General features: G+C 40.9%; 1 protein-coding gene and 1 long non-coding RNA gene across 42 annotated transcripts in view; one reads left to right on the top strand and one right to left on the bottom strand.

The window, feature by feature from the left end:
• The window catches only part of LOC122466546, a 30,918-nt gene extending 20,019 nt beyond the window's left edge, over positions 1 to 10,899 (top strand). Inside the window, exons 2-3 of the long non-coding RNA XR_006292158.1 lie at positions 9,245 to 9,393; positions 10,576 to 10,899. This is a non-coding gene — a long non-coding RNA (uncharacterized LOC122466546). The remainder of the gene's footprint in view (positions 1 to 9,244; positions 9,394 to 10,575) is intronic.
• The window catches only part of KCNMA1 (potassium calcium-activated channel subfamily M alpha 1), an 835,052-nt gene that overhangs the window by 744,661 nt on the left and 77,121 nt on the right, over positions 1 to 13,270 (bottom strand). The gene's annotated exons all lie outside the window — the stretch shown is intronic.

Raw genomic sequence — 13,270 nt, forward strand, 5'->3', positions numbered from 1 at the left:
GTGCAACCTCATTAACCTCCATATAATTCTGTTAGCAAGAGGAAGGTATCCTATACTTTCCTATTCATTAACTGTTCACAAACCAATCCCAATTTCTATTAACATATTAGTTATTTGTAAGTATTCACCAAACAGCTTATGAGAACAAAAGTAAGTCAGCATGAAGGATGTTCACAATTGCATTTTGGCTACTTCCTGTTCTTTATTTGTGATGTGTGATTAGTCATTTATGTCACATGATGTTGTTTGTACTTCTTTATCGTCTATCTGAAACTTTTAAAAAAGAAGAACAGATAATGAAAAGTGAACAACAAATAGCAAACCCATACATTTTCTGGTAAAATTCATTAACTTTTTCTGGATTTGCTAACCCTTCAATAAGTAAATCAATGAGCATCTCAAAAATCACAAAACTACAGGTTACTGGGGTTAGTGGAAGAATTATTGGGTGACATTCTATAATGTATATTATACAGAGGGCAGATTAGGTGATCAAAATGGTCCCTTCAGTCCTTAAAATGTATAAATAATGAATCCATGAGTAACAGTGAAGCACTAAGCATTAAATACAGGACAAATCTACATTTCAGTGCTAAATCTGCTGCTGTGGGACTTAACACAAAATTCAAATTCAGGCCTATTCTGCTCTAAATGATACATAAATTGTTTAAAGTAATCAGGATAGGTACCCTAAGATTGACACATTATGACTAAACAGATATGTAGGTGTGACTCACCCCAGGGATACCCAGGGTTGTGAAGCACCTTACCCCTACCTGTCCTTGGCATGAATAAGTCTTGTCTGTACCTGCCGTGGATGAGCTCCCTGAAACGATCAGTATCTGGGAGCACAAGCACTGCCTTCCAGGCCTCCACAGGGCCTCACTCTCTCTGTACAGGTAGTGATGTGTACGCAACAAACACAGAATACTTGGAGCATTATCTGCAGTGTCTAGCCCAGGGGTGGGTAAACTTTTTAGCCCAATGGCCACATTTGAGTATAGAGATTGTATGCTCACAAAATTGGTGTTGGGGTGTGGTAGGGGGTGAGGCCTCTGGCTGGTGGTGTGGGCTCTGGGGTGGGGCCAGAAATGAGGAATTCAGGGTGCGGGCGGAGGCTCCGGGCCGGGGTAGAGGGAGTGGGGTGCGGGGTGGGGGGGGCGGTGAGGGCTCCACCTGGGGGTGCGGGCTCTGGGGTGGGGCTGGGGATGAGGGGTTTGGGGTGTAGGAATGTGCTCTGGGCTGCAACCAAGGGGTTCGGAGGGCGGGAGGGGGATCAGGGCTGGGGCAGGGGGTTGGGGTGTGGCTCAGAGGTGCAAGCTGCGAGCAGCACTTACCTCAAGCGGCTCCTGAAAGCAGCGGCATGTCCCCTCTCTGGCTCCTACATGGAGGTATGGCCAGGCGGCTCTGCTGTACGCTGCCCAGTCCTCAGTCACTGCCCTTGCTGCTCCCATTGGCCATGGTTCCCAGCCAATGGGAGCTGTGGGGATGGCGCTTGGGACGGTGACAGCATGCGGAGCAGAGCCCCCTGGCTGCCCCTACACATGGGAGCTGGAGGCGGGACATGCCGCTGCTTCCGGGAGTTGTGCGGAGCGGCCCCCAACCCTGTTCCCTGGCTGGAGCTCTGGAGAGGAGCAAGCCCCAGACCCCACTCCCCAGTGGGAGCTCGTGGGCCAGATTAAAATGGCTGGTGGGCCAGATCCAGCCCACAGGGCATAGTTTGCCCACCCCTGGTCTAGCCTCTTATGCAGCAAACACTCACAGCATTACCAGGCCTGCTGTTCCAAAAGGAACAGCAACACCAGCTTATAACATTCAACTCAGGATCACCACTTTGCTTAATACCACAGCACTTAGATCTACTTATAGTGAAAACACGAATAAGTTTATTTTTAGAGATTCAAGTGATAGCGACTAAGAATACTGGAAACAAATGGTTACATATAAAACAAAATTCGTAACATGCTTTTTAGAAACTAAACTAACAGTTTAAGCTCCTGTCTGAAGAAGTTTATCTCACCCAAAGTTCTCTCCATCATTTTCAGTCAACCCTGGTTGAGAACCCATTTTAATGAAGCAAACTAGCTGTACATTTACGTCCTAGATGAGGGATGTTAGGGTATTGTCTTTGCCCCCCAAATACAGTGGAGCAAATCTGTGAAGTACACCTCAAGATAAGGTTCTCCTCCCTCCCCCAGCTCCTCCCTACACAGTGTTCTTTTCTTTTTGTTAGTTTCTTTCTGAAGTTCTCATTATCCTTCATTTGCATTCAAATTCAGACTAGTGATAGAAGACTCATTGTGAACAAGAAATATTCAAATTACAATAAACAGATAGATGGATAAACATATTTGTCTTACAGAAAACCTGTTTTTTCATCTTTGCTGGTGACCAGTACTAGACACAGACTTTAAGAACATATTTTCACTATATATACACACGTGACAAAAATATACCTCTGTATTCACACCCTACACACAATTGTAATAATTTTTGTACAAAGTTTGCCTTGTGAGGTATCATTAGAAAACTCATCATTTGCTCGTCATTATTGTTTTGGTAAAATATGCGTGGCAACATTGCATGTGAAGTTATAAGATACCCCATATGGTGTTATTAACACATGTTCCCAACCCCACAGCCCTGCCCAAACAGAAGTTGGCAAAGATGTCTGTCCTAAACAAAGGAATGTGTGTTCTGCATGATTTTCATTTAAGCAGTTAACAGTCATCAAGCATGGAGAAAAACAAAGAAAGCTCAAACACATGAGAGAAAAAGAGGCAGGGAACATCCTTCCATATAGACTTTTTGTCTCCCGGTGCCCAGTTGGAAATGTTTTTCAACAGAGGGACTCACACTATAAAAAGGAGGAACTAACACCCAAGGAGACCCCTCTTTCTCTCCCTGCCCATTGCATTCACTGCATCTGAAGCAACAAAGGAAGCCTACATTCAACTCTAGGAGAAGGGGTCCTGACCGATAGGGTTTGGCCGGTAAGACTGCTGAAAATATATGATGAGAAACTTGGTTTGAATCTGATATAGTTTGTTAAGTTAGATATTAGTAAACACCTTATCTTTATTTTTCTTGTAACCATTTCTGACTTTTATGTCTCATTACCTGAGCTCATTTAAACTATATCTCTTCGTACTTAATAAACTTGTTTATTGTTTTATCTAACCCAGTGTGTTTTAATTTAAGTGTCTGGGAAACTCCATTTGGGGTAATAAGTGGTGTGCATATTATTCTTTTAAAGAAATAACGGACTTGATATAACTTGTATTGTTCAGGAGAGGCCTGGGAAGTACAGGACATACACTTCTGGGGGAAATCTATGACTGGGGGTGTGTTGGGGGTCACCCTGAAGTATAAACAAAGCTGGTGAGAGCTGAGTATAACCCAAATGTGGCTAGCAGGCTACAGTTACACATAGACACTCAGGGTTTTGCTTGCATGCTGGAAGACTGTTTGTGAGTGGCCTGGGTGGTAATTACTTCAGCAAAGCATTGAAAGGAACCCAGGGGTGACAGAGCTGCTCATTAGTCTGGATTGTACCCTGGTTTGTCACAATACATAATTTCTTACACAACATCCGTACACACATTTCACAATTATATTGATCTGATCAATGTGACACCGGCTTTTATTTGAGACATTGTCTGACGTTCTTTGGTGAGCTAGAATATACCTACCAGACTCAGGAGATTCCTGTAACCCCTAGATGCCCCCTCTGTGCCCCTTGCAAGTTGGCTTCTAAACAATCAAGATTAGAATATAGACAGCACAGTAAGAAGCAGGTAGGTATATATAGCATATGCACACACACTCTTGAACATAAGAAATCAGTATGTTTGGGGATTTGTGGTGGTGGTGGTGGTGGTGGTGTTTTGGACTGCTAAAATAAAGACTTAAAACACTTAGGGAAAACTTTTAAATAGACAATAACGGTTGCATTGTGATGCTGTCTTTCTAAATTTCATTTGTGAAGATGAGAGTGGGGGAGTGGGCAGGTAATTGTTTTACTGAAATAACTCCAATGAGGGAGCAGTCCACTGCTTAAAGTCCCCTCATTCAAATCAGGCTCTTGCAGTAAATTCTGAGATGAACATATAGGTTTGGTAGAGTGTAAACAGCGGTTCTGTAGTGTTCCACAAACACAATGGGACAGCAAAAACAAGTTGGTAATTTAAAAACTCTCACTTCTGTTTTCCTTGGCTCCTCTTTGGGATGATAGGGAATGCAAAGTCCAGAAGGAAAAATTTACTTCTGCTTAAGGCATAATGAGAGTTCTACATGTGTAGGTTTAGTTCCCAGCTCTACCACAGATCTTATGCAACTTAGGGCCACTCACTTAACTTCACCACAGCCTATGGTTTAATCAGCATGGAGCTTCTTATTCTGGGACCTCGTCTTTCTGTGGGCCACACCTCCTCATTAAAGAATTCCACCATCTACTCAAGTTTAAACTACAAAATTCTCCTGATTTGCATAGATCAAGGCCAGTCCTCCTGTTTTATAGCACCTTCTTATCCACCGAGTCTTAAGGCATACACATAACAAGTTATCAATCCAGATGGGAACTCTAGTCAGCAACATTCAGATATACTGAGGGACCCAACCTGATATAGACTGAACAAGTATCTCACCATTCTGTGGGCTCTTCTCTTAATGGTGGTTGTCACTGTTAACACTACGCCCTTCCCTTATCTCTTCTTTCTCACTACCTTTCATTATATGACAAGGTCCTTTCCAAAATCTTCAATTGGCTACCATACTGAACCCCAAAATGGTGCCAACTAATGCACATATTATGCCTTATTGGGCAGAAGTAAGAAATCAGCTGCATAAGGCCTAGGTAACAAATATTGTATGCTCAGTGTGTGGAATTCAACCTTACCATTTACCTAGGTGGAAGTATTTTTTCTTTACAGATGAATAAATCATTTTTTTTCATCAATCATCATGATGACATGAAGACTAGACATGTGGATTTTGTACATGGGCTAGCAAATTTTCAGGACCATTCTGCAAGATTGATATAATATGTGAGCATTTGTATTGCCATCATGCAAATACTGCTGCTAGAATTCATTCCTTCAAATTTTTTAAATAATTTCAAAGATGGAATCTGATGCATCATTAATCATGGAGCCAATATAGATGCCGCCATAATATGTATATTTAAACACAATATATAGAAGTGAGAGACTGGGCACCCTAACAATTTTGTAAGGTCTTTAATTACATACACAAAACATAATATGTAAGGAACTGTACTATTAGCCTCCATAGAGCTGCTGTCAGGACTCACCTCCCATGAAGACAGACAGATGTGGGATCCTGAACAGGTTATTAGAATGCCTTCAATTTTAGTTTTTTTAAATATTTTGCCTCCTAAAAGTACTTTGCAGTTTTCTGATCTTCAGTATGTTTGTGACATAGTCTAACTTTGCAGCAGTAACTAGGGATTCTGAGCTTGGAACTGTGCAAGTCAATAAAGGAGGGAAGTGATTTATAAATACTTGGTTGCACACTTTAAGTATACAGTAGGAATTTCGAAGGTACTTGGTATTGACCTAAGTGGCCTCGCTTCTGTTGAAATCAATGGAATTTTAACCCTGGACTTCAATGAGATGCAAGAAAGACAAATGCAAAGTGATTTTGAAAATCCCACCATTTACATCTTTGTCAGCACCCATTCTGTTACTGAGTTGAGATCTTAAACAGTTCTTCCATCAAAAATAAAACAGCCTTCCCTACAGAACTACCATTTGAAAAGAAAATATGAAATAATCACTGAATGTTGCTCCATTCCCCTTCAGAAATAGAATCTTCCAATTCTAGGGATGGCAGTCTCAGCTGTCCAGAAGTTATACTGAGTACTCTAAACCCTAATCAAATATTAGCATAAGCCAGAGCCATCCTGTTGAGAGTGCTGAAACGCTATTAGCAAGCCACAATATAGCATCAAAACAAAAACAAACATGGGACTCTAAGTTTTAATGAATCGAGTACATTATGTTTTCTGCATTTAACCTCTAGAGTGCTAGCATTTTCCAGACTTCCAGCATAGTGAACACTAACAGGGGCAGCGAGCTATATGGGCCCGTGGGGACCGTGCTCCAGCAATATTTAGGGCCCGGGGGCCCAGCTCCACCAATGTTTGGGGCCATGTCTCTCCCCCATCCCCACCTGCCACCCTGCACGCCTCCCCGGAGTATCCCCCGTCCCCGCCTGCTGCCCCTGCACGTCTCCCCCGGAGAATCCCTGCCTGCGCCCTGAGCAGCGGGTGGCTGCTCTGCTGCTCCGCACTGCACTCCCTCACCAGCCACTGACGCTGCTGGCTACAAAAGAAAGTGGCGCCGGCAGCAGGCTGAGGCTGCGGCACAGGGAGGAGGCACACACATGATGGCAGCCTGCCCTGGCACCCACCACAGGGGAGGCAAAGGGGCTTCCTGAACCTGAGTGGGGTCCTAGGAGCACGTGCAGTGACAGTGGTGCGGGGTGAGTGTGCTGCTGGAGGGGAGAGGGGAGAGGGGGGGACCCTCCCCTGCAATTCGCTGCTGCCAGCGGACAGAGGGCTGTGGGGAGTCCTCTTCTCTGGCCCCAGCCCTGGGGCAGCCTGCCTGCACCCCAGACTCTTCATCCCTGGCCCCACCCCAGAGCCCTCACCCCCAGCCAGAGCATGCACACACATTGTGCAATATAGGGAAACTATTAAACACTTACTGTTTCCAGTCCATTTTTACATTATTTTAAATAATATATATTGGCTTACAAGGCGGGGGGGCGGGGGGCTTGGGGGGCAGGACTTGGACCCTTTCTGGGCACCACCAAAAATTATACAAACATGCCGCCCCTGAACACTAAGGAAAATGCAGTAATGTCATTAGTCTGCAGTAGGTTAAATTACAATAGCTTTGAACCAAGTCTAAACTCTCTTGTGCCAGTGGGAATGCCAATAGAGATTGGCCAAGGAAATCTACAGCAGCGGCAGCTACAATAAGAAAGGAGTGTAAACTGAAGCAATGTTATGTTTGACAATTGCTCTACCTTCCATTAATGTCAGGGTATTTTAAAGCTGACCTTTGATGCATGGCCTATTTCATAATCCTGGTAAATCTATATTCTGAGTTCCAGGGCATTATCTGAAACAGAATAAGAGAATTCTCCTTTTCTTCAATTACAACATTAATTGGATTTTCATTTTATATTTGTGTTTTCTGACATTTCCTCCTCTTTTTAGCTAGGGACATTGAATGTTTATTTATGAGCTCTCTTCCACCATCATGCAATGCAAAGAATGGGCAGTGGAGGAGACACAGGACAAGGTGGAATACAGTATCTGGCTTGTTCTGAAGCAGTGACTCAAGGAGGGTATGGGATCTTTGTAGTTTTCCCACAATTCCTGAATTTCTGGGATGATTTTCCCTTTCATTGCCATAATGTCTTTCAATTAATGGAGCCACATAGGAGTTGTCAGCCCTGGGCTGACTTCATACCTAGGCCTCAGTGTTGTGCTGGGCATTAACATTTAGAGTTTAGTGCAGGGAGTGCTTTCTTTTGATAAGGAAATCTAAGGACTAATCCACAGGATTGGGACTGCTTTATTGGAAGAGTTCCAGCAGCTTTATTCACAACAGAGCTGTTGCAGACGGTCCTATGAAATGTGCAGTAGTAGGGATTACTGGGAAGTCCAGGAATGAGCCTGTCCACTCCTCCTCCATGCCATATATGCGGTGAAGGCATCCCATTGGAGATGAGCAAATCATGGATTTTTTGGGTCAGGGCCAAACTGAAAAATTCAAAAAAAATCTGGTTCAGTTCAAACCATAATGATTTTTTTTAAATGTTCATCAAATTAAAAAAAACCCTCAAAAATATTTCATTTAGAATCAACAAAAATGTTTTGAATGGATGCTAAACAATTTATTTTAGGTTTTTTCCTATCTGGCCACTTTCATCCTTTTTTGTGGGTTGTTGTTGTTTTTTTTTAATATGCCAAATTTGAAATAGAAACACCATTTTGAACTGAAAAGTCAAAATAAAACATTTTGAAACAAAAAGTTTAAATGATATGTTTCAACTCTTTTGATTTTTTTTCCCCTTCAAATGAATAGTTTTGGCCCTAGAAAAATGAATTTTTCAACAACAACAAAAAAATTGCCCAGCTTCACATCTTACAGCAAGGAGGAGGAAGCAAATGAAACATGTCTGTACACCTGAGCCTCTAAAGCACACGCTCCAAATATACTTTAACTAGAGCTGGTTGAAATTTTTCAGTCAAGAAGGTTTTAGTTGAAAAAATGGCCTTTTTTATTTAAAAAAGAAAGTGACATTTTTCTTAGAAACTTTTTGAGAAAAAGAATGAAAATTTAATGAAACAAAAAATTCACTTTTCATATCCCCGTCTCCCCTGTTTTTCCCCATGGCAAAATGGAAAACAGGAAAAAGGGAAAAGAAAGAGGACAACAAAACTTGCAAAATATTCTAAATTAAAAAAAAAAGTTGATTTTGACATGCAGAAACAAAATTTCAAAATTCACAAAAATAATTGTCATTTTTCAGCCAGTTCTAGTTTAACCCCACTGTTACTAATTGTAGCAATAAGTGTGTGCAATGGGTTTGGTTTTAAATCCAGCATGAGGGATCAGAATCGTCACCAGCTGCATTGCCTGGCACAGGCAAGGGCCTCACCAGCCTGCGTATGTAAGTGCTCCCCAGGTTTTCCCAACCACAGACGCTGCCACCAACGCAGGATGGGATCCCTACCTGAACAACCATTGGGCTATTCCAGATACTGCTGGGAAAATAGCTTTGGTTCACTGGCAATTTCCTTACGTCTCAAAAAAAAAAAAGTGAAGTTGAACAGAACATTTGTTTGACCTAAAACAACACATTTTGTTTCAATTTTGAGCATTTTTAAGATTTTTGAAAAATCTTTTAAATAAAATTTTAAAAGAATTTGAAACCATTTCAAACTGAAAAAAATCAATACTTTTAGTTTCAAAAATGTCAAAATGAAACATTTTGATTTAAAAACAATTATGTGGTTTGAAAAAGTGAAAATGTGAGCACAAGTGAAATGAAGCAAAGCTGCAGAATTTCACATGGCTCTGTTAAAAATGGGATAAACTCAGGGTAGGAGTAGGTTTTCAAAGGCACGAGTCAATGGGAGTTGCGTGTCTTGGTCCCATTCAGGCCTTGGAAAATATCTAACCCATAATGTTATTTATTCACCTAGACATACAGAGGAAACCACTTGTCCCCCGACATGATGGACCTTTTCTAGTCATCGCAAGCAAGTTCCATTATTAAGGAAATCTAACTGAGAAGCATTATCCAAGGTCATGGGATTACCCTGGTGGATCTAAAAACCTGAACTTACAAGAGGTGTGTGGTCAAAAAATTGTTACCTGGGCCAGCTGTGGCGTTTGCAGATATTTAAATCTTCAAAATAATTAAGACGTGTTATGATGAGACCTATACCCCACTGTGCATATCTTATTCCAAATTGTCTTTGCTGAAGACAAAGTATAAGTGCAGGGAAATTAAATTCTAAATACAGAAGTGCCTTTATGTGTACAAGTAGTATCTTTTATTCTGGCTGCTTGATATCCCTCCCTATGGAGAACCCTTTGAAAATTTATTTATTTTCTTCATTGTTTCTTTTCTTATTTTTACATTATTTCAGACATAGTAGCAGTACATAATGACATCATGTCAAGTCATATCCTATTATACACTTCTACTGCTGTGTGTCATAATATGACATACATGACATATTATGACATAATATACTAGTCTGAATATTCTGTTAATTTATTTTATATTTCACTTTATTTTAAAAATCATCAAGGGCAGCTGCTACTCAGTACTGATTGAAACATCTTATCTTATTTTCTAGATGAAAGTGTTTCCTGTTAGTGGCCATGATACAGTTTGACGCTAACACTTTGAACATGAAAGGAAGATAAGCTCTCAGTGTACTAATGAGAGGATCAGTTGTGTTCAATATCCTTGGGTTAAGTCGGGAATTGTTTTTCTAGAAAATAAGATAAAATGTTTCAATCAGAACTAAATAACAGCTGCTCAGAATGATTTTAAAATAAAACAAAAATTAATAGAATATTTGCATTATTGTCATAATATGACACATCAATAGTAATATCGTATGGCATGTCATTATGAACTACTACTACATGAAATAATGTAACAATTATAAAATAAAAAAAAAATCCAAAGAAACATTTCACATTGAAATAAAGTTTTGAAATTTTTCCAAAACAAAACTTTTGAAACTTTTTTTTTCAGAATTTTCCAAAATATTTGTTTGTGTTCGGATTTAGAACAAAAAAAAAGTGAAAAATCAACATTTCCTGTGAAATGGAAGTTCTGAGTTTTTCCAGCTCTGCTGGTGATCTCCCACCTTGCCCCTTTAGAGTTCAGGAGTTATGGCTTTCGGATAGGACTTCAGCTTCTCAGCAGACAGGGACAGTTGCAAAGGAGTTCTGCCAACAAGCTGAGGGAGACACATGTCATTGTTCCCAAACCTCACCCAGACTCTCCCTGCAGGTGGCTTAAGGAAGCAGCATGCATGGAGGCTTCAAAAAACAAAAATCTGCACTTCTCTTGACAAGACCGTTCAGGTGCAGTTGGGCCACTTATTGAGGAAACAAGTGAAAAGGAGACAAATGATAGGTCAAGACACAGCCCCAGTGAACGCAGGTGGACCCTTCTCCAAGGAAGAACATTGGAGTTGCCATCCTGGCCCCATTAGTGGCCAATTACTCAATGATCCAAAGAAAGGTGAGAGTCCTGTTACCATGGCCTTACCCTCTCCCCCATATTACATCCGTCTTTTGCATTCCATTCTTAATTATTTTATAAGCTCTTAGTGGTGGGGATTGCCTCTTTCTATATGTTTGTACAGCACCTAAAATTGTGGAACCCTGATTGGGGTCTCTAGGCACTACTGAAATAAAAATAATAAGGAAGTACCACATCATGCCTCAGTACAACTGCATCATACCTCAGTACAACTACAAAATGCTGAACATAAAAGAAAAACTTCTTTTTGGACTCCTGCAGGCAAAATCCACACCTCCTGTAGCTTGTGTTATAAATACCCATATCATACCGTAGCTATAAATGCTGTTACCAGCTATTCAAACCGTAGTCCTTTTACAGTTTGCCTTGATGACCTACTATCACAATGAATTCCACAACTCCAATACACGTTGTGTAAAGAAGCATTTCTTTTTATTGATTTTAAATGTGCTGTCCTTTAATTTCAGTCAGGGTCTCCCACTTCCTCCCCTCCCCACCCATTTGCTCACATTATTTAATAAGGAAAAGGAGAGTCCTGATTCTAGGACAAAACTGGAAGATTTTACAGTAAAAAAGGTTATTTTCAGTACTGATTTTTGGTAATATTCACCATGCTTGATACTGAGTTACTATGAAATATAGATTACGAAAGCTGGACAGTATGCAGGACCACACCTGCAGGTTTTAAGTAATGACAGGAGTTGGTGACATTTCCAAAATCATGTCACCTGGTATCCACCACACTATGCCTTCACAGTGTAGTTAATTGAACTCCTGAAGAATAATGTACATAAAATGCATCTTATGTCCACTGAGGTACTACCACTGAATTATTCACCAGCAGTTCCTCCTGCAACACCTCTGAAATTCCCCACACTAACGGGTGTATTTTCACAGTTGTCTCTCTTAGAGATCTGGGAAGGAGACTCTTCTGAGTACAGGATCTCTCTGAAAAAAATGTGAAGTCAAACCAAGTACTATTTACCACAAAGAAAGCACTTTCCCCTGGCAGTAGACAGACACTAGATTAGGAAACAGAATACACTTACAGGCCTGGGAAAAAATCCCTTACAACTGGAACCATAATCATTTAACATACGACAGCTCAGCTGTTTGCATTTCTATTTCGCGTGCAGCCCACTCAATGTTTCATTTCTTCCCAGCACACATTCAGCATATTCCACAAAATACTAACCCAGGTGCTTCATTTCTACCATCTTCTAGCTGGTATGAATTGGATACAGATGTTTCTTGTACATATAGGACCAGATTCTGCCTTCCTTACTCACACTGAATAGTACCCAAGTAGTCTCATTGAATGCAGTCATCCATTCCAGTGGGGCTACTTGGGTAAATTACCATTCAATGTGATTAAGGGTGAGAGAAATTGGCTCATAATCCTTATTTATACGATAGGGGTGGCAGTTTCAAACCTACTCCAATCCACAAGTAAGTAACCTTGTGCCTCCTCAGATGCTGAACTTAGAGTCCCCAGGAGTGAAACTAAGTCTTCCAGTAATGCAATAAACTTTCTGGTGCTGGAGAGGAGACTGTTAAAGTAAGGAAGTAAGAGTCACTCCACTAGTAAAGGTGCTCAAAAGAACTGCAATCCCTGTATGTCACACCTATCCCTTTTATTCACCATCCATTTTCTGACAAAGCTGTTTCATTAAAAATCTTCTGTAAACAAGAAAAATGAAAGAATGAGTCTGGGTCAGTAACGCGGATTGCAGAGTCTAACACTAACTTGCAAACATCTGGTTTAGACAGGAGGACTTTGATCTCCCTACAAGGACAGGGCCTCTGCATCCATTTCTGATCAGCAACTGCACTAAAAGAAAATGAAAAAATAAAGCTCACACAAACATTCTAAAAAACCTTCAGGTCTTTGGCCTCTTCCTTACCCCCACACCTCCACCCCAGGAATGCAAATAGTTATTGATTACAGTTAGCTATAACTTTTCCTTTCCATATTATACCTGCAGATGGCTTCAGTTGCTAAGTTTATTCTTCATTTTCAGCATGTTTATAGGACAAATTTGGTTCCCCAAAAGATGATACACTGAGTCTTGAGAGAAAGGGTACTCTCTTGAATAGATCCAGGATCCCTCAATGCCTTCACTCTTGGGGAAAGCATCATGGGATCTTTAATGACTGCAAGTGGTCAAGATTTCAGTTTTGCATCTCACCTTAAAGTCTGCATCTCTGTTGATATAGCGCCCTCAAGTACAATAGTAGAGAGTAGGTTTAGTACTGTCACAGACGGAAGAATGCCTTCCACCGAGTAACTAATACTAAGTCTTGCAATACCTCAGATCCTTGGACGCCTCCCAGTCAAATGCTCATGAGAATTAACACATACAAAAAAAAAAAAAACTTACAAATGCTCCGTTTTGGTTAGTTACAGTGCAATCTTGGGATCCTGGGAGCAAGTCATACT

This window comes from Chelonia mydas, chromosome 7, assembly GCF_015237465.2.
Source record: "Chelonia mydas isolate rCheMyd1 chromosome 7, rCheMyd1.pri.v2, whole genome shotgun sequence".
In the NCBI taxonomy this organism is placed as follows: Eukaryota; Metazoa; Chordata; order Testudines; family Cheloniidae; genus Chelonia; species Chelonia mydas.